General features: G+C 35.5%; 1 protein-coding gene across 1 annotated transcript in view; it reads left to right on the forward strand.

Annotated features, from left to right (window-relative positions):
* Positions 1-21,881, forward strand: part of LOC131440640 (homeobox protein homothorax-like) — a 256,640-nt gene that overhangs the window by 71,197 nt on the left and 163,562 nt on the right. The window lies entirely within an intron of this gene.

Below are 21,881 nucleotides of genomic sequence, written 5' to 3' on the forward strand. Positions count from 1 at the left end.
ATCATGCATTGTGATATTGTGGAAAAATCAACATCACAAAAATATCGATATCTCCGTTAACAGTTGACGTATTCTTACAATCTATGCCTTGTTTGATTGGTATTACGATAAGGTATATATATTTGAAACCATTTTCAGTATTCAAGGTCAATTGTGAAAGATTATTGTCAAAAAACTGAAAATCTGATAGAAAAACAAAACCAATAACATACACACTTCCAGGAAGCCCTTTCATGAAGTTAGATTCCCACAAATAACATATTTGAAAAAAGTCTTTTGATAAGTGTCCTGGGTTGGCGGTTCAATGCAAAGGACGCTGGGTTACAAACCAGTGGTCGTATGTTCGAGCCCCGACCTGGAAGGATTTGTAGTGTCAGTAGAATCGTAGCACTAGCCATGCAATGGTTCTGTACACTCTGAATCGGCTGCGAAGTCTGTTGAAACAGAAGGTCAAATTCCACTACAGGAATTTAATACCAAGGCTTTGCTTTTGATAAGTGTTCGTGTCAAATGTCAAAATAGGTAGTCAAGAGTAGTTGAGCGAGGTTAGCCCTAATAATGAAAAGCTTGGTGAGAAAATTAGTGAGAAGTGACTATTTTGTCTGCGTGAGACGGTGATTGTGGAAGTAAAACTATATGATACAGTAGTAGCGAAGCATTAGCAACTTCCATTCATTGAGGCACTTTTTTATCTGGTTTTATGGAATTCAGACCGGCCACCATAGTCATTATCAGTACTATTGTGAATTTAATTTAAGTGTTCAGTAAATATAGGTTAGTTCGTAAATCGAAAGAAGGAACAAAGAAGTTCAGTGTAAAGAGCCTGTTTCTTGATTAATAATCCAAGATATACTCAATTGAGATAATGTCAATCTATCATTGAAGATAATCCATATAAGGGTCTAGCTTATGAAGGACCTGGACCTACAATTTAAATAGTGCTACTAAGACAACGACGTCCACGTAATATGCAACTTGGCACATAGTATTCAAGGACACAACAATAATAAATAAAATAAATTGTTCAAATTTGCCCAGGAGTAATCGAGCGATTCACGAATTGATTTCTACCATTTTCAGAAGAACCCGAAATAGGGCTCATAAACCCCCAAACCTTTTCTCGTACTTAGATTCAAATGATCGGTGAAGTTTGATGGATGTTTTGGGCTCAAAACAGTTCCAAAGCATAGTCTTAGATCATGTAAGTTACTGATCATATCCGGAAGAACCGGATATAGTGTTCGAAAACATCCAAAACGGAACTCATTCATTTTTCTTCGAGATGAAAGGTTTTTTTAATTCCAGCTGTTTGATTACACTGCACTATTTAGATTAAACCTAATAAAACGTTATTTATCATGAATTCGATTTACAGAAGTAACAGACCCGCAACATTGTCTCGAACACACAGTAGGTGTAGTGTTTGAACGGCGCGTTTGAATTGGCGTAGCGGTAGCCTGCGCTCCCAACCATTTTTAAAAATCGAATTGGTTCCAAACATTTTGAACCTGCTCTAAAAAAAGTATAATTTCAATGTGTTTTTTGATACGTATAGTTAAACATTTGGTTGAAATAGTTATTTTGAGTGACAGTGCTGGTGTGCCAAGTGTGTGTTTAGTAGTGAGAGTGCTATTTATTGAATAATATTGATCCGCGAAACTAAAGATGCTCATGCGGTGAAAACTGTGAATTTACCACCTCAAATTTCAACGATGTGTTAACCGATCGAAGCACCGTCTGCATGTCATTGTCGGTGTTGTCGGATTTCTATGGAATATGTGAAAGTTTACAAGTCGATCCTGTAACCCAGACTAAAGGTCTAAGATTGGACTGCAGCGGACCCATTCGCGAGTGTTTTTTTGTTTTATTTTTTCAGTGGTTGTGTTTCATCTGGAGAAAAGGGATACTGGTGAGATCGTTCCTTGGAGATATTTTATATTTTTTTTACTTATATTTCTCCTGAGTATCTAAAATCAGGTTTTGTTGAGATCATATTGTTTACCAAAACATATCTGGATCTCTTTCCCTCCCTATTAACAAATCTCCTATCCCGTGATGCTCGTGGAGATATAGTGGTACTCGCGGTCTCTAGAAACAACGAGTATCGGACTAACATTCCTTCCTTTCCCTCAGTAGCACAGCCTTTGGTCGTAGCCAGCATCGTTATTGATCATTTAATAGAAAGTTAGGAGGGTGTGGGTATGTACTATGAAAATGATTTGCTTCTAACAAGCTTCATTTTCTTGATTCATTGTACATTTCCACTCATTCGGTCAATCATGAAGTACAACTTCGGATGATCTACTTCAGCTCAGCTCAGCTCGGTGAATTCATTCATAATGTATTCTGCAAAGGGTTGAGATATAAACTATGAAAATTCATTTACCAAAAACCTTCTGCTTGAAAATTATATCAGATATATTCAAAGTGTGATTTTTTTTCTTGAATATCATCGAGGAAGATGTTTGCTAGTGAACTTTTCACAACTTTGTCACTTTTCACAACACTTTTTGTCATGTAAAATTTAAAAAAAGACAGCTCTGAACTTGTCTGCAGTGAGATTTCTGATTTATGATTTTTTTTTATCTGAAACTCACTGATTTTTTGTCTGAAAATCATTGATTTTTTGTCTGAAAATCACTTTCAATTGTGATTTTCGAAATTTTGATTTTCTCTCGACACTGCTCCTAGCTATCAAAAGTTGTCAATTTGGATAAAGTTATTGATTGTTTTATTATTATCCTGAATGTTGCTGATGGATGATCTGAATCAAAATCTATTTGATAAATCATTTCACTACAAATGTGGCAGTGATCTGTGAGAACCAGATCAATTGTAGAAGAATTTTTCATAGAAGAATATACTAGTACTTGCTGGTTCTACAGACGTGTTTGCAAGCGAACTACCACAATATAAACAGCGACATCCATGGCCGAAGTTCTGGAAATGATGATAAGGCGTTAGATTCGCAGTGCCGTTTATAATTTTTCCATAGAAAATAATGCAGTTTTTAATTTTTCCATAGAACTGAAATTGTCGCTTTCATTTCTGGAAGGAACGATGCAAGCTTCAGTACAAAAAACATTGAAGTTTGACTATTATCTCAGTCACTGGAGGCATAGATTGTTGTTGTTCTTCCTGAGATACAAGCGTCCATTTAAAGATTTTCAGAAGAATTTAGTTCTGTGTCGCTAAATTCCGATTCTGAAAGAATATCTTATATGTATGTTGTTACATGGAATCAGTTTTAAGGGAGGAGATTTGTTTGTCATTATTTCATTTTTAACTCATATATAATACTGGGGTCATTCTTCAAAACAAATTCCTTAGATTCTTGAAAGAATACAAAAAAGGTTTGTTCGTGTATAAACTAGTATAAACTAGTATAATCTATAAAATGAAACAGCTCTCAGATCGGTTGGACTTTCTCTGATACCGTCTTCGTTTTTGAATCTACACGCGTGCGACTCTGACTACGAGTAAAACGAACACGTGGTACGCGCCCTAAACAACAACTCATAGAAAAAGAAAAAAAACAAACTCGCATGGATGCGTAGTGCGATTCGAGAAAATTTCCAAAGCGAAACTACGCGATTGGAGTCCGATCTAGAGCGACACCAGGTTACTAAAACAAACATATCAAAAGTTTTTCATCAAAATTTAAACGGCGATGTGAAATTTTGTCGCATCCTAACAAAATTTAGTAGTATTTTATGGGATCATAAGGCCTTTCATTTGAATATAAGTTTGTGAAAATCGGTTCAGCCATTTCCGAGAAAAACTAGTAAAATATTTTGACACATACACTCACATACAATGCTCAACTTGACGAATTGAGAGGATTGGTATATAACACTCGGCCATCCGGATCTCGGTTCAAAAGTCGGTTTTCACAGTGATTGCAGAACCTTTCTATATGTTGAATGCAAAACTCTTGAAATCGAAATTTTTGCCCTAATCACCCTGTAAATTATGAACTGGAAGCCGTATCCTTCAATTTCATTTGAATCTAAAGTTGTGAAAATCGGATTAGCCATCTCCGAGTTAGTTGCACTACAACGTTACCTACATACATACAAATACAGACATTTTGCGTATTCGAAGAAATGAGACTAATGGTATATGACAACCGACTTGAGCCTCGGCTCAAAAGTCGATTTTTGCAGTGGTTGCATAACCTTTCTACACGAGAAAGGCAAAATATTTCCACTTATTGTTACTTATATTAGAGCATAATTAAATCACCGGATGAATCACTCATGTGCCGCTTATTACTAGTTGAACCTATAGAAGCTATTGTCCCATCTATAAACAATGCTCAACGACCGGTAGAATTAATAAAAAGGGGGCTATGCATTCTTAGCTTTGTTGGTTTTTGTTTCAAGCGATTTGAGAGGTTATAAATAAATAAGTGGTGAATGGTGAATTTGAGGAGAATTTTATAAGAAAATATGCTAGAGTAAATTTGACGATAACAAATTTTTTACAAATCACTTTCCTGTTTTATTATTATACTGTGTTTTGTTCAGTAAGCTATTGAATTTGTTAATAATCTTCATTGAATTTATCTTTGTTTGGGTATTCGTTGTTTTCCGCTTGTTATGAGGCTCGTATATTTTAGTAATAAACAACGTTTTGTATCCTATGAGGTCGTAAGGTAGAGTAACTGGAAGTTTTTTTTGGTTTTGCTTTGGCTTCTCAATCTGGCAGTATGTTCTGAAAAATATGTTTGTATTTAAAACCGCCCCGCAATATATTATTCGGTATAGTACTGCTATTAGTTTTTTGCCTAATAATGCTTTAAATGGTATATTCGGTGTTGCATACAATTGTTTAGAATTAATTAAATATAGAAACATGCGGAGAGTACTAATTTGAAATACCATCGATTTCTAGTAATATTACACACGTCACTATACAAAGTATAACAGACGTAATAATACATATTCGTATTTTGGATGTTAATTACATCCGAATTAAGTGACTATTTAGTAGCTAAATTGTATTTGAAATACGAATCTGTATTATTACGTCTATTACACTTCGTATAGTGACATGTGTAATATTAATGGAAATCAATGGAATTTCAAATTTGTACTCTAATTTTACACTCCATTAACAGTTTCAGTTGCAATTAGTGATAGACACATATGACAAAACTATCTCTAACAATAACAACTAGAGTATTGGTACTCCCCCTTCATCTCAGATCTGCCTTTCTTCGCATATATTAAAACCATTAGCTAGGGACCGTCCATAAACCAAACAGAATTAAATTTGGTATTTCTTAATGGCCCCCTACCCCTCGTAGACTTACGTAGATTAGTTTTTTTCAAATATCCACCCGCACACACTTCTTGACTGAAAGTTTGCGTAGACGTTTGATTTTCACAAAAAATAAAGAAATTTTTGCATTCTCATATAGATAGGCTATACAATCACTGTCAAACCGACTGTTGAACCAAGCCCAGAGAGCCGAGTGTCATATGCCATTCGACTCAGCTCGACGAACTGTCTGTGTGTGTCGAAAATTGTCACGCTCTTTTCTCGGTGATAGCTAAACCGAAACCAATCTTAGATTCAAATGAAAAGTCTTCTGGTCATATACAAAGTTCCTAAATTTCATTTTGATCCGACTTTCCGTTCCGGAATTAAAGGGTGATATGCACCAAACAAGTGAAAATAATGTCACTCATTTTTTTCGCAGATGACTGAACTATTTTCCACTATCTTAGATTCAACTGAGATGTTTTAAGATGTCATGAGAATATCCCAAATTTCATTCAGATCAAACCCCTGGTTCCGGATGTAGGGGGCTTATAGTAAAAATGTCAATTTAATGAATATTTTTTCTTAAGCTACCTATTGGCTATTGGCTAGTGAATTTCTTTAGTTTGAAGACCATGACAGTCTGTAAATAAAACTATTATCCAGCTTTCGGTTCCGGAAGTACCGACAATAGTAATCAAATGTGATAAAATGGAGCTCACTTCACTTTCTAAGATATGATTGAATTGATTTTCACTAACTTAAATTCAAATGTAGTATATCAGTGTAGTGTTGGTGGATCAATGCATAGGGCGCTGGTCTTACAAGCCAGTTGTCGTATGTTCGAGTCTCAATCTGGAAGGAATCTTAGTGTCAGTAGGATCGTAGCACCAGTCATGCAATGCTTCTGTACGCTAAGAATCGGTTTCGAAGTCTGTTGAAACAGAAGGTCGAATTTCACAGAACGAATGTAATACCAACGAGCATATCAATGGGTAGTTTTATGCGTCTGAAATTTTCAAAAGTTTTTTCTAAAATATTTTAAATTGTAGTATTCCGGGAAATAAATGGGAATGAATTTCCTTACACCACTAGATGGATTAAAACAGTTTTTTTTCATCAATATATTTGGTCTGAGGAATATTGTCGAATATATGTCCTGAGCGCTGAGGCATACTTTTGTTATCTAGCCGAATCAATCGGTATGAATTTGTATAAAAAAATAAGACCAATTTCGTGTTTGAAATTGTCTTAATAAAAAACTGCTTTTAATGAGACTGTGTGAATAATCACAAGGTACATATATTTTATTGTAAAAAAAAAACTTTGGGACTACGTAAACTTCGAATAATGCCCCGCTTTACGCTTTGCAATACCGATCCATTTTCTATTGAGTTTAACGTCGTTTCAGTATTTTAATAGTATACCATTGAAAAATTGGTTAGAATCGACCTATGTTTCCACGAACCAATAACAGCGATCCAAGATGTCATCCTCTTGAATTTTAGTGCACGGCCGACGGTTTCGATCATTGGTCTCATTCAGTAGCAGATCTGCTTTGTTCGGTAGATGGAGGCTTCGCGTCATGCATCGCTCTGCGTAGTATGAACTGGATTTTGAAGTATATGCTTTTGCATTGAGTGTCAATGCAGTTTGCTTGTCTGCTGCACACCGTGTTCGCGTGAGTATATTAAATATCATTTGGCTATTGAAGAATCAAATCAGTGTGGTCTCCAAGAGATAACGTGATAGTGGTTCTTTTGACATATCCCATGTATTTAGCAAATTTTTGACCGAATTTTCCTATTTTCTTGAGTTTGAACGAATGCAGGTAGTAAACTCGTACAAATATGGATAACAACATGATTATTAATGTGTTCATCACACATACGATTTAAAACTGTCCTTTTTACTCGAATGGAATTATCAGTTCACCTACAGATTTGATTCAAGTGGTTAAACATTAGCAAATAGACTTATAAAATCAATTTCGTTTATAATTTATCAATTAATATTCAACTCCAACCTTAAAAAGTAAGAATTTCCCAGATTTGACTACAGCGCCCAACCTCATTTCTTCGTATTTGAAAATAAATACTTGAACGGCCATCGTTCGACAGAAATTCCTCTTCAAAATGGATATAGACAGATTGTTTATTGCCCGTTATCAGAAAAAACGCTTGAATTTTAAATATAAAATTTTCAGTAGAATATCAACCGCATTTAAATGCGAAGACAAAATTTCTTGATACATTATTAGAAATATTGCCCTTTAATACTGGCAGTTAATTGAGCCAGCTACCTTTTTTCGGCATTAAAAATGCCTTAATCTTCGCTATACGGGGCCGGGTGTCAATTAAAAGTTTCAAACATAGCCGCGTAAGACTTTTAACTTAAACATGTGTGGCAACGTCGTTTCAGTATTTCAATAGCATACTATTGAAAAAATGGTTGGAATCGACCTATGTTTTCATCCACCAATCCCAGTTGTACAAAATGACGTCAATTTCTTGTTCGGCATAGGAGGCTTTGCGTCATGCATAAAAACACCGCATCGTTCTGCGCATTATAAAGAGAAATCTATAAATATGTGCTGCAAAATATTTCTTTGCCTAGTTGAAACAAGTAGCTTGTCCAGTGAGGTGATGACTGGATTGTATATTCGTCCGTTCGCTGGATTGTCGCTTTTGCTTACTCTAGCGGGCCAATTTAGAACTATCGGCAATAGATATTTCGAACCTAATTTGAAGCGCTTGTATCAGTGATTTGTTAATGGATGCTTCATTTAACTTGATTCGAAAAAGTTTAAAAATGTTTTAATTTGTCAACAGGCAGTGTGCGTACTGAAATCTCCATTTACATACTAACAACACTTCAGCTGCTTCTTTTTCATTAAATGTGTCTAAACACAAAGAACTATCTCTCAGCATAATCGCTCAGACCCTATTATTGAACTAAACAATAATCGTGAAACCTAATTGCATAGTTAGAAATTGATTTCGTCTTATAAAGCATAATACACTGAGGTCATTTTTATGTGGTCTTTTTTTATGCGTTTTTTTACGCGACTTTTTCTATGCGAATTTTCAGAGTTATTCGGTTTTTTTATGCGAAGTTTCAGAGTTATGCGGTTTTTTTATGCGAATTTTCAGAGTTATGCGGTTTCCCTTTTGCGGTTTTTTTTATGCGAAGTTTCAGAGTTATGCGGTTTTTTTACGCGAAGTTTCAGAGTTATGCGTTTTTTACGCGAATTTTCAGAGTTGTGCGTTTTTTTTATGTGAATTTTCAGAGTTATGCGGTTTTTTATGCGGTACGTAAATTCGCATAAAAAAGACTTCAATGTATTTAGGACTAATCTTGCTTCTAAGAATCTTATAGAAGTGATCCAGACTAAATGTAGCAAAAACAATGCAATGCAAATCGTTATGCAGTATCGATTTGAACAAGCTGTTGTCCCACCAGGAAACGCTTCAAAAGATTCTAAACTTAGTACAAATATGTTGAATAGACTCATATATATATATATATATATATATATATATATATATATATATATATATATATATATATATATATATATATATATATATATATATATATATATATATATATATATATATATATATATATATATATATATATATATATATATATATATATATATATATATATATATATATATATATATATATATATACAAATATATTCTGCGGACTGTGTCACATATTTTCGTTCTTGTATTGCTGCCATTCTAGCCATTTCAGACATTTTCCGAAGATTATCGACGCTTTACAACGAAGAATAAATAAAATTACACTATTACTGAGTTTATTGGTTGACGGTTATTCACATTTTTCACCTTCACATTTTTCGATCCAAATATATAATCTCTAATCGCTGCTTATAAAATGATTAGGTTTGTACGTTCTCTGTTTCGAAAATTATTATAATATAAAATTGTTTTATTTGTCCAGATTTATATTTTGAGTTTGTTCGTATCCAAAATTGATCTTTTAATTAACTTTGAAATATTCATAATTGACTTTCATTTGAAGGATATTTTCCAAAAATGTTCAAATGTAAAAAATTGTTGGAGGCATTAAAATAGAGTAGAATCAATTGTTCTGAAAGAATCTAATTGTCAATTTGATCATTCGCAAAAAATATAAACACTAAAAGTAGAGTAAGTTTGTAATTTGTCTCTGTTAAATGAATCCATCATCATCTTTTTTTTTGTATTTATTATGGGTACCTCTGAATTATTTAATTTTTAATGTAATCGTGATTGGTCGTGTCTTGCATACCACCCTCTAATATTTTACTAAAGGGAAGATTTGAGCTGGACAAGGAGTTATAAAAATTCAATTGTTTCTAGATTAGTGCAGTGGATTTGTTGTGACAGTTTAGTGCATATTGCTAACTTATAGACATTGGTTCCCAAAATAAAAAAATACTTCCAAGAAGAGAAGCAATCGAATAATCTTCGCATATATTAATTCATCAACAACGTTGATTAACATAATTTGTCATGAGTTTCACCAATAGCGAGTGAAGAAAAAATATTATGATCAACGGAAGGCTCGTCAAAATTAAGAAAGTATATGTGAAACGAAAAAGTTAAGTTGAGTAGTTTTATGTATATGAATATATTAACAAAATTATACGTAAAATATATTATCGGCACAGTACACCCCTCACAAAAAAAATATTTCTCTGTAAGAAGTATACGATTTCCGCAACCTGTTTTGGCTGTTGGTTTCGTCTTTCATTTTTTCTACCTTTCGGACCTTTTGTTCGTTAGGACCGGTTTCCACAGGTCACCTCAACTTAAATATGATGAGGAATAGAATATGTGCACACCAATTGACAAAACTGTAACATTTCACGATATAAACCCTCGTCTGAAGAAAAAAACGCAAAGGTGTGTCAGTCTATTATAGAGGGACGCTCCCACTTTTTCGGGACAGCTGTCTTCTATGCTGTATTTTCACCACCAAAGCTAATTTATCTTTTTACTTACCTAAGCCTAATTTATTTCTAATGCTATAATTACTCCTTTTATCGTATTAATAAAATTTAAATTGTTACTAGGTCTGCAGCAAATTAGTCTACTGCGCTCTCTTTCACGAACTATTCGTGTTCGACGCATTCTATAGCAAACTTTGCGGGCTCAAGATGATCTAAAGCTAATTGTTTCACACCACTTTTAAATTAAAGGGAAGGCTTATAACGATGCAATCATTTTGTGAATGATACACGCATAATGTATAGGTTTACGAATTCAACTACGTGTATTCCGATCGACTGACAATTACATCATTATGCAATAAAATATCAAAGGACAGAATTTCGTATAGTGGTGACTAATTGTTGTGATCCTAAATTAAAGATTGTATATGATCTTTGTAGTCTGTGTTTTTGCAGATTTGGGTTTCACCGCTGTTAATTTTTCAATGCGAACTAGAAACAAAGTCACCAAAAACAAAGTCTTGAGGACGGATATAGGATTCAGAACTAATTGGCTCACTATCAGACGAATGACCTTAAGGATAAAAACTGTATAATCGAAACAAAAAAAGAAAAGTCTTGGTATTACTTTCATTTTGTAGAATTCGACTCGAAGTCGATTCTCAGTGTACAGAACCTGGCTTGATAACACCTTCCTATGCACTGAACCGCCTACCCGGAGCAAAGTCACTGCACCCATCAAGACGATTGACAATCCTAAAAAGATCTTATCATTTAAGAATATGGTTTACCCAAATAACGAATAATTTAATTCATCCGCGGACACTATAGATTTTGGTAATTGTGTGTCTTTTTCTGCAATCTATAGTTCAGAACGATACTTTTTGGTATCATGAGAAATCAACTCGTGCATATTGATTACATCCAAGAGCGCTTAATTTAATTTCTTCTGCTTTTTCTTCTAGTGCTATACTTTTTATTATAAAGATCAAAAATCCCAATAGAAGAAGTATAATGACGGGTCTGTATCTGGTGGATATTGATATTTATGAGAAATTCAAATGATATCTTATATCTGGTTGTGCCTCGCAGCATCCTACTATGCTGGTTTTGTGTTTTGATTCCAAAGCAGAACCTGAGGCATTTAGGAAAGAGGGAAGAAAGACACAAATCGTTTGTAACGAACGAGCCGAGAATATGAAGAAATGAAACAAAAATACGATTAAAATTTCCTTAATTTTGTTTCTTTACTCTCGCTGTGCGACTCGTTTGCGAGTGTTAAGGAAATTCAAATCACAAAAATGATATTTTTTTCTTTCATAAATTTGGATCCCATCTTCTTAAAAAACTAACTTAACCAAATAAAACAAGTCGGAGAATAACAAAGCTAAAGAAGAACTGGGCAACAAGAAATTCGTTTTAAAAAAATTAGAATTGGGAAGAGATAAAATTGGAACGTTGTATAAGACGAAACGAAACCTAAGCAAGGTTAATCTTTTCTTTATTCTTTCGTCGGCACATTTTGTTGTATGAACTTGTAAAAAAGGAGACCAGCATTCTTCGCATGGGCTAGCTGTGTAGACTCTAGCCGACACTCGACGGTCTCGATTTCTTCTGTATGACAGTGCAACAGTCGAAAAATACAATAACAGCCATGAAGATCATCATACTATCAGGAATTGCGGTGCCGTGACAATTTTTGTACCTTTGATACCGTGATTCGCTTTTGTGATTGTAACAAACTATCACTGTTTTCGAATGAGTCACTTCAAACTGATATTTTAAATACCTTTAAACATGTGGTATTCTGTACTACGTTGTTATAGTTTTCTAAATCTTCCCGAAAGAAAAGTCGTCTATAAAAAAAACTTTTTTATTGGCATGCAAATAACATAATATAAAAATTAATATACTGGTGGAATGCAAAAATCGGATAAGTGAAACTTACTTTTGAATAGCTATTCAATTATTAGTGATTAGTTGGCCTTGGATTCATAGCACAAAAACCCCTCAAAACCATATTGGTTGTAATCACGGAATCGCTTTGAAAATCATTTTAACGTAACACCTTTCTCATATAGGATTGTCGCTCACTTTTCTAGGAGATGTCTCAACCGATTTCCACAAACTTAGATTCAAATGAAAATTCTTATGGTCTTATACAAAGTTCCTAAATTTCATTTGGATCCGACTTCGGGTTCCGGAATTACAGGCTGGTATGCACCAAATATGTGAAATAATAAATAAATAAAGTTCCTTAATTTCATTTGGATCTGACTGTCGGTTCCGGAATTACAGGGTGATATGCAACAAAAATGATAAAATAATGCACCGAAACTGTGAAAATAATGTCACTAACTATTCTCCGAGAAGAATGAACCGATTTTCACAAAATTAGAATCAAATGAAAAGTCTGAAGGCCCCATACAAAGCTCCTGTTTTTTATTTGGATTGGTACAGTGTGGTATGCACCAAATATGTGAAAATAATGTCACTCACTTTTCTCGGAGAACTCTGAAATGATTTTTACAAACTTGGATTCAAATCAATGTTCTATTTTTAAAGCATGAAATTGATTTCAATAGGTTCGGAATGACACCTGATATGTTGCATTTGATTTCAGTACTGATCAGATAACTGGTCTACTACTACACTACACTTGCTTAGCAAGTAATACTAATGAGATTTTTCATTGCGCTACACTACACTACTGCAGCATTACCCTTGCACAAGTTTTCTGTATAGTCAAGGCATACTTATGCTAAACCGGTAATAGTTTCCCAAAGCCCCTACGCGTTAAGGCTAAAGTGCAATAAAATAGTTTCAAATGAAAGGTATCACGGTCCTCTGCGAAATTCCTGACTTTCGCCAAGATCTGACTTCCGGTCGCGGAATACAGGATGATGAGTGTTTGAAATTCCTAGCCGTCGTATAAAGCGACGTTGCATAAAAGGGAACAATTCTTCTAAATTGAGCTCAAAACTGTTTCAATGTATAGGTCATGTAAATTGCTGACCATATGAACTGACTTTTACTTAGTGATGGGCGAGCGCTCACGAGCCGTTCATTTGAACCGACTCGTAGCAATGAGCGAACGAACCACGGCTCTTCAAAATTGAACCGTGGCTCTCAAGCAGAGTTGCCATTTTAAAATCTGCGTTTCAACTTGTAAAATCTGTGTGCCTGTGTACGCCCAAATTTGTTTGCGTTATAGTTAAACGATTATGTTTTCTAATGAAGCGGTCAAAAATACATAGGAACATTTATTCAGCAGTGAATTTTCAAAGAATTCTGTCGTAATAGGTGAAGAAAATAGATTTTTTTCCAAATGGAATTTCAACTTATTTATTTCAGTATCCCGCTTCCTCGCACACGGACACCTCCAGTTGTGAAACACAATTTTAGATCGCACATACCGCTCATGCATTTCCGTGGCTCTCACATTCACTCTCTCGAACCGTTTCTCCACATTGACGTTTATTGAAAAAGAGCCAATGAGCCGTTCAATTGCACCGGCTCTTACGAACGAGCGATCGGTTCAGAGCCGCTCATTTGAATGAGCCGTATTGCCCATCACTATTTTGACTATACCGTCCCCGGAATGCAATTCCTAAAGTACCGGAAATAGGGAACAAAATCTCCAAACCGAAACTCACCCACATTTTTCCGAAATAACTCAACCGATTTTTCCAAACAAAAGACCCAAATAAAAAAACTGCAGAAAAACGAAAGAAATTTTTGAAATTTCAGCTCAAACCTTTTTCAATTTGTAAGTAATGTTAGTTTATGCTCGAACAAATTTTCCTGTGTATATTTAATGAGAAGTTTTTTTCAAGAATACCACCATCTCACCACTAGGGGATTAAAACAAGTTTTTGTTATTGTATTATATTCATTTTCTTTATTACATATCTTACCTACATTGCACAGCTAAAATCAAATGAAATTCACAAGTGTAAATATGAGTCTTTGGCCCCCCAACTTGGTATCCCAAGTAACAATTTTTGTTACGCTAGCTTATTTGTGACTAGTTTGCAACCAGAAATTTGAATGATTGCTACTAACATCTAACCACTTGCGTGACTCAAAAAGCGCAGTTTCTACTAGTTTCTTAGTCGTCTAAGAATAAGTTGTCCATACGTTGTAATGCTATACTGAAATAACTTATCTTTCCTTAACATGAAAGTAACTTGTTTTCAAGAAAACTAGTTGAAACTTAGTCACCATCGACATTATAAACATTGAATGAATCCAGAATGCTTTTCCATCAACAATAAAAAGGCAGTATAGTACTAGAAACTACAAACTTAATACAAGGTACAAATTTCACAACGATTGAAAAACTACCGAGTGGAATTCAATTTTAATTAATTGGTCTTAATCTAAATCTGTTTATGAAGGTATGAAAAATAAACAACGAAATAACCCAATGTTCAGAATTATAATATTATCACAATCGATGTTCAATCCCTCATTGTTTTCTCCGTGTTTATGATTCTTCTTCTTTTTCTGATTTTTTGGCGTCACGTCACATGAGATGACTCCGATTTGATGGCACAGCAGCTAAGGCGATATTGACAATTAATTTTCGTTTATAGTCCAATGGACTTTCTTTTCACTGGACTACAAGCGAAAATCTCCTTGTGTGGCTGCTTCGAGTCGTCAAAGTACGGATGAAAATCCTTTCTTGCGCAATACTCGAATTTTCTCCGGACTAACGGAAGTGTGTTTATGATTGTGCATAGAACAAAAATGACTATTATGCTTTTCATTATTTTCGTAAGCAAGTAGTTTTGGAAAAAAGTACTATACTGGTTTGATTTATGTTCTATACACTTCTTGCGACTCCATAGTGTGACCGCCATATTGGAGCCAACAAAAGTTTTCTAGATTGCAGTTTCGTTATCATTACGTTGCGCCTTTTGGCAGATTTTTCAACAAGATGAATTTATTTCTTTGTTTGTATTGTTAATCCGTCAACAAACCGGCGTTTCAGAGTTTCTTTGCTTTAACTAAGTTATTCATTTTCATGCCTAACGCCGCGTATTTCCGATCATTATTAGGTGTTCCGTTTTTTCAAAACTTTTTATTTCCGCGTTCAGTGATGAGCATTCTTTGTCCCACCACGGGTTGGGAGGACAAGTGTTAGTGTTCGCGCTGGGTACACGTTTTGTCTGATCGTGGATAGCTGTATCGAGAATCAAGACAGCCTTAAACGTGTAATCTTCCTCCGGAGGTGTTGTGTTTTTTTCTAGTTTTTCAGACATCCAATTTGCGTTATTTCCAATCAATATTTTGTGAAGCATTGATTGTCAGTTCGGGATTACATTTCATCCAAGTCAGTCGATAAAACAAAACCGCTTACGTTGGGGACCGAAGAAACCAAGTACAGTATTGTGTAGTGAACAATAGACCTCGAAAATGAGTGAACCAAACGAACAAAAGCTACCGCCGGTACGAAAGAATACAATTATTGTTTACTTCAGACAGTGCAAAATTCGACCTTCGATGCGAGAATTAAGGAGCAAATGCATCTTGACATTAAACGTGTGCATTTACTTCAATGCAATAAGACCAATAATGTTGTTTATATCCAGTTCTATAAAGAGTTGGATGCAATTCAATTCGCTAAAGACAATAATAATGTGCACTATGTGGAGCATGCAAATATCAAGTACAACATTCCATTATATATGGAAGATAGTGCTATAGAAGTGCGTGTGCATGATCTTCCCTCAAGCGTCACCGATCCTTATATTCGCCATACCATGTCCCAATACGGGGAGATTCTCTCTATCGAAAAAGAAAAGTGGAAGAGTTTTTCCCCGGTATTCTAAATGGCGTACGTTTGTTACACATGTGCTTGAGGAGGCCTATACCTTCTTATGTGACATTCGGTCAGGATACAAGAATACCGTGCAAATCACTTGTTACCTATGACAATCAGATGGCCACATGTCAATATTGCCAAAAAGCTAAATAAAAAAAAATTAAATAAATTAAATAAAAAAAAACATTGATTGTATCAGATGGTCTTAATCCGCAGGCGAATGAAATTACGATTGGTAGAAGATCACTACCGTGGGGATTGAGGATCACCTTCCATGTGCAATCCAACCGTAGCGAGATCGAGTAAAAGGATAAATCTAGCGCACTGGGTCTTGCTAGTGATGCAAGAATCCGTGTCATTTCTTCCGTATTTAAGATTACTATATTGAAGGTATCGCAAATATCATGGATCATAGCTGATATGTTGTCACAGTGAAGACAACCCCATCCCGTACCGTGAAAAATGAAATCTACTACAACTAACGCTGGTGCGGGAAGGAGCTCGATGATATCGCTGAGCCTCCGATGCACAATCGGGGCCTTGGGGAGAATGTAGATGAAAACAATACAATTACATTTCATTGCCTTTAGTTGTAACATGATATGCAAAAATACCTGGTATCTAGGGGAGGTTGATTAGATAAAAAGAATAGCACTTTTTCATTCCCAAAAGTACTCCTCCGCAGGGATCATCACGATCCAGTCGAATTATTTTAAAATCGTCGAAATCTAATGGGATTTCAGTAGTAAACCATGTTTCGAACAATGCAAATGCGTCACATTTCATATTATTTACTGGAAATGTTGAAGGATCTATTTTTAGGATGATACTTTTCCAATTCCGCTGTAGTGATTATACAGTGATTGTATCCGTATCTTCGGTGGGTGACTTAGCCATCGAAGGATACGATCGCTGAAAGAAGGGGCCATTTGGTAGTCAACTGCTTCAAAAATGTTTTAACTGTAGGAATGAGAGCCATTACCAGGCTTTCAAGAGGATCAAATATATCGAAGGTAGACATGATCCAGTCCCGATATCTAGTATTTGGTAAATTCTCTGGTTGATCAGTTTGATTTTGGTGCCACAGGAAGTGGTGGTGTTTTTAGCTTCGATATTTATGCTCCACTTCCTGTTACTTCTCTTCCCGAAGCCGAAGATGTACCTTCGAGGGGGTCATCACCATCACTCTCACCAGTTCACAAGTAAGCGTAAGGATTTTCTGATGGTGTAACACTCTTCAACATTTGAGCGAAGGAGTTTTTTTTTTTTAGGGAATGCTTCATTTTATTCTTGCGCAATTTGTACGCGAGACAGGCAGAGAGGTCATATATGTTCGAATTGTTTATAATTGGAACAGTTCATAACCCGCGGCACAAGAAGGCGTTCGGGTAAACGAACTTGTTCCAGGAGGACGTAGTTAGGCAGAGCCGAGCCAGCAAAAGTCACTTGACACGAGTCTGATGGGGCATATGACCTAATGCCATCCCCAGCGATCGATACTGAACGCAATTGCTTTCAATCCAATATCTTAACACTATTGAATAAGGGAGTTTTAAAACTGCCCACACCCTACACAAGAATGTCAACGCAAGTCAGACTCAGATCAGTCTATCTCGACTTCGCGATCTGATAGGTATATGCGATACTCCCGATGGAAATGTTCACATTGAACGATCTCATTAGCTTGCTTTGTATTGGTTTACAAGGGTTTGTATAGGATTTTTTTTTCAATTTTTTGTATTGTAGTATATCGTAAGGTCGGATTTTTCGATAATCTAAGAATATTCAATTTTTTTCCTTCAATTTAGTACGGATGTAAACCGCATACGGCCGTCGGGTATATCGGAATAATTTTTAAAACGAGCCTTAGTGCCATCAGAAGCAATAATTTCTTCATCTGGTGGAAGGTCAGACAAATTTGAATCTTTTGTCATGGTTTGGAACTATCCGTGCGAGTAAAACTGGAACGCCTATGTAGTGCTATTGAACGACAGATGTAATTGAAAAATAAAACGGTACTTAACTTTTAATTCTCGAGTGGTGAACGGTCGCCAAGGGCTGGTCCTGATTAATCGGCGAATATTCGTTTCGATAATAAAACACAGCAGAAAGAGGAATGACCTTGATAACGAAATAAAACAATTCAACGCACGATTTCAGAAGCACAAATTTATGTCCGATCGGTTCGATAGTTACAGTGGAACTGTATGCCGCTTTATAATGCGACTACTCAAAGTTGTGCGCTGACAGTATTGAAATTATGTTGACACTACTTATATTGAACCAACGTAACAAACATTACTTGTTTACGCTTTTGAGCCAACATACTTAGTCTTCAAAGCCAGCTTAATCACTTTCCTTATATCGTTACTTTAATCGGTACTGAAGAATTTTTACCTTCCATTGGAATCTATGTTTGTAAAAAAATCGTCCAAGCCATCTCTGAGAAATCAGAGTTACATTGGAAAGAGTAAACTGAGGCCCAATGTAATTGGATTTATTGGTCATCTACAAACAAGGTCTACCATCTGGTAATTTTAGTAATCAGTTCTGAATAAATTGTATTTTTTAACATAATCACTTACACTCTTGAAATTACAATTACATTGACTATTTCCGGAATCAGAAGTTGGATCCTAATAAAATTTCGAAAATTCCGCAATCAGAAGCCATAGCCGTAGGAATTTTGTATGCGTACTCAAGACCGTACATACATATACCGCTATTTTGCAATATCTACGAACTGGTTTTCGGGCCTTAGTCCAAAAGTTGGTTTTGAAGTGATGTTATAACCTTTCTTTATAAGAAAGGCTGAGCACTTTTGTCTCTGCAGCCTTACAAAAAGTGAGTTATTTTGTTAGTACGAAATCTTTGCCTTTATGCTTCTGCTATATATTTTTATATCGAAAACTTTTTTTATTGTTTGCGATTTGAATTCAAAGTACAAGCTAAAAAGGCGAGTGGGTAATGTCAGAGGCATAACTGGAACTGGAATACGAATAAAACTGGAATGATTTCTTCACACTTCCGAATATCATTTAGTTGATCGATTGTGTGAATTGTGCAAGCATTCCACTTCTTCACTACTATATTTTGAAACGATGCAACTGCACTAAAGTACGGATGTAACAAACATTCTTACACAAAATTAAATATTACAAAGTAATTTTTATGAAGGCGTTCGTCTCGGCGAAAAGACCAAAATTAGGTTAAAACCGGGTATAAATAAAAAACAAAAAGGCGTTCGTGTTGTCGAGCGGCTAGTTGAATTCTAATTCCGAAGGATGCCGCTGACTTCCGTCACCTATTTTCAAGCTGTTGTCCGTGGATGAGATACTGATGATGATCTTCCAATGATGAAAACATTAATTTGCTGAGTTGATACAATAGGCCTATGATATGATGGTACGATAGTTTGAAATATAATTACGGCTTTCTAATTTGATATTTCTAGCAAACACGATATCAATACATGTGCCTCCAAGCGTAGTAGCTTGTGACGGATCAGATTTATATACTTGCGCATGAAATCAATGAATTTATTTCTATCTTTTGTTTGTTTCAATTATAGAGGTTTTAACCTAAAGGTCATTCGCTTCTTCGAGCTAGAAAAATTTTCCGGTCCGGGGTTGGTAATCGAACCCAGGCGGGTTGCGTGAAAGGCATCGATTTATTTTTCCATCAAGCTATACCCTTCCCCTAATATTTTCTTGTTTTGAGGCATCTTCATATTGCTTGCCATACCAGTATCTTTCGACCAAGTTTCTCTACTTGAATCGACTTGTCTGCATCGCTCACATCCTCCCCAACAACGACAGTTGTTGGGGAGGATGTGAGCGTGAATGGATTTTTGAGCCCTCTTTTTCATAAGTTCCATCGTCCATCAAAACGTATGCATCCGGACACTGCAAAAGACGCGAACACAATTTCCGGGCCCTTGTTGCTGCTCGCTTCTTCTGTTCTACACTTTGTTTCGAGATTTTCTGCTTCTTGTAGGTCTCCAGGTAATTTCGCCTCTTGATACGCCGGATCATTCCGACACTCGTTCCTGCTTTTTTGGCCAAATCACGTATTGACATTGATTTGTTCTTCATGATTAGAGATACCACTTTCTGGTCCAGTTTCGGGTTGGAAGAACCGGGTTTTCGGCCTCTTCCTGGTAGCTCATCCAGGGAACAGTGTTCCTCAAACTTATTAATGATGGTTTTACCACTGGCATGATGAATTCCAAACCGCTTTGCCAATTTTCGCATAGTAATACCCTTCTCACTCACTTACGTGTCCATTACCTTAATTTTCACTTCCTTTTCAATACGCGATATTTTGAAAACGCGGAATTTCAACCGCAAAAACAAGAAAACATACGAAAGCTAACAGCCAAACACACAGCATGCTGTGATCTGAACATAAAAAAACATCACAAATGCATGCGTACAACACGAATGTATGTGGGTAGCTTATTTTCGATACACTCCTTACCCAACATTTCAGAAAAAAAATTAAATTATTTGAGATTATGTCATATAACTGAAAACGATATCATGATTTGATGATCATATTAACGGCTGAAAGCAAAAATCGGATAGGTGCAATTTAGTTTAGAAAACCCGTTTAAGTATTTTTGAATGCAAAAACCGGATTAAAACATTGAGAGCAAAAACCGGACATTTATTTTGCAATGCAAGAATCGTTTAAAAAATCTTTTTTGCAAGAACTGGACAAAAAAACTTTGAATGCAAAAACCGGACAAAAACTTAACCGGTTCTTTCAAAACAAATGTATTTATCCGGTTTTCGCATTCAAAGTTTTCACAAACTGCCGGTGTAGGAACGCAGCATAGATCAAGCTGCCCGGTACAAACAAGCAAACCATGCTTCGTTCACTGCAACAGTTGGTAAAATTTTTTCGTTAAACTGCTCACAAAAAAGTTAGAATAAAAAATTTAATTTTCAAGAGAATTCAATCCAAATTCGGATCACGCAAATGAGTTTTCACATCAAAAGATACGCCAGTTTATCGTTAACATTTTTGATGAAGATTTCAACTACAAAAACAAATTTTCAATAGCGGGAATATTTTTGTCTTACTATTTTCCCGTTTCGGACCGCTGAGCACTGACTAACTGACTATTCAAAATTACGGCTTCATCTGTATATCTGCAGACAAGACAAAAACCCAAAGATCTACGGAAAATCCGTAGAGTTGGCATCGTAGAGTTGGTATACGAATTCAACATGGATTTTCAAATGGAAATTTTTCGCCCCTTCGGCTTTGAATCAGTACGGGATGTATGAGAAGTAGAACGCATTCGCCATCTTTCGAACATTGTTGTCTGTGAATGGGTGTAACAATTCTTACTTGGAAAACACTAAATGTAACTATCATCGGAATCTACGGAATTCTAGTCATACGAAAGAATAATGAAGCAAAAAATTTTGTTTTCATACAATTAGTTACTACCATTTTTTTAAGAATCTATGATATGAAAATTCAGATGTACGAAAGACTGGTCAACCGAATCTATAAATCAGAAGGAAGGAACAACGCTTGGTCAGATCTTTCGAATTCTGGAATGAATTGTTTTGCTTGTTTCTTCAATTTATACACGTATTGATTAGATTAGATTTTTCATCAATATTCATATAACAATATTACTTTTTTGCCTTTGTCATATAGAAAGGTTATGCAATCACTGTGAAAACCGACTTTTGAACCGAGGCCAAATGTCATATACCATTCGACTCAGTTCGTCGAGTTCGCAAAATTTCTGTGTGTGTGTATGTGCGTATGTGTGTATGCTATGTTTTTTACACTA

The sequence above is a fragment of the Malaya genurostris genome, chromosome 1 (genome assembly GCF_030247185.1).
Source record: "Malaya genurostris strain Urasoe2022 chromosome 1, Malgen_1.1, whole genome shotgun sequence".
NCBI classification, from domain to species: domain Eukaryota; kingdom Metazoa; phylum Arthropoda; class Insecta; order Diptera; family Culicidae; genus Malaya; species Malaya genurostris.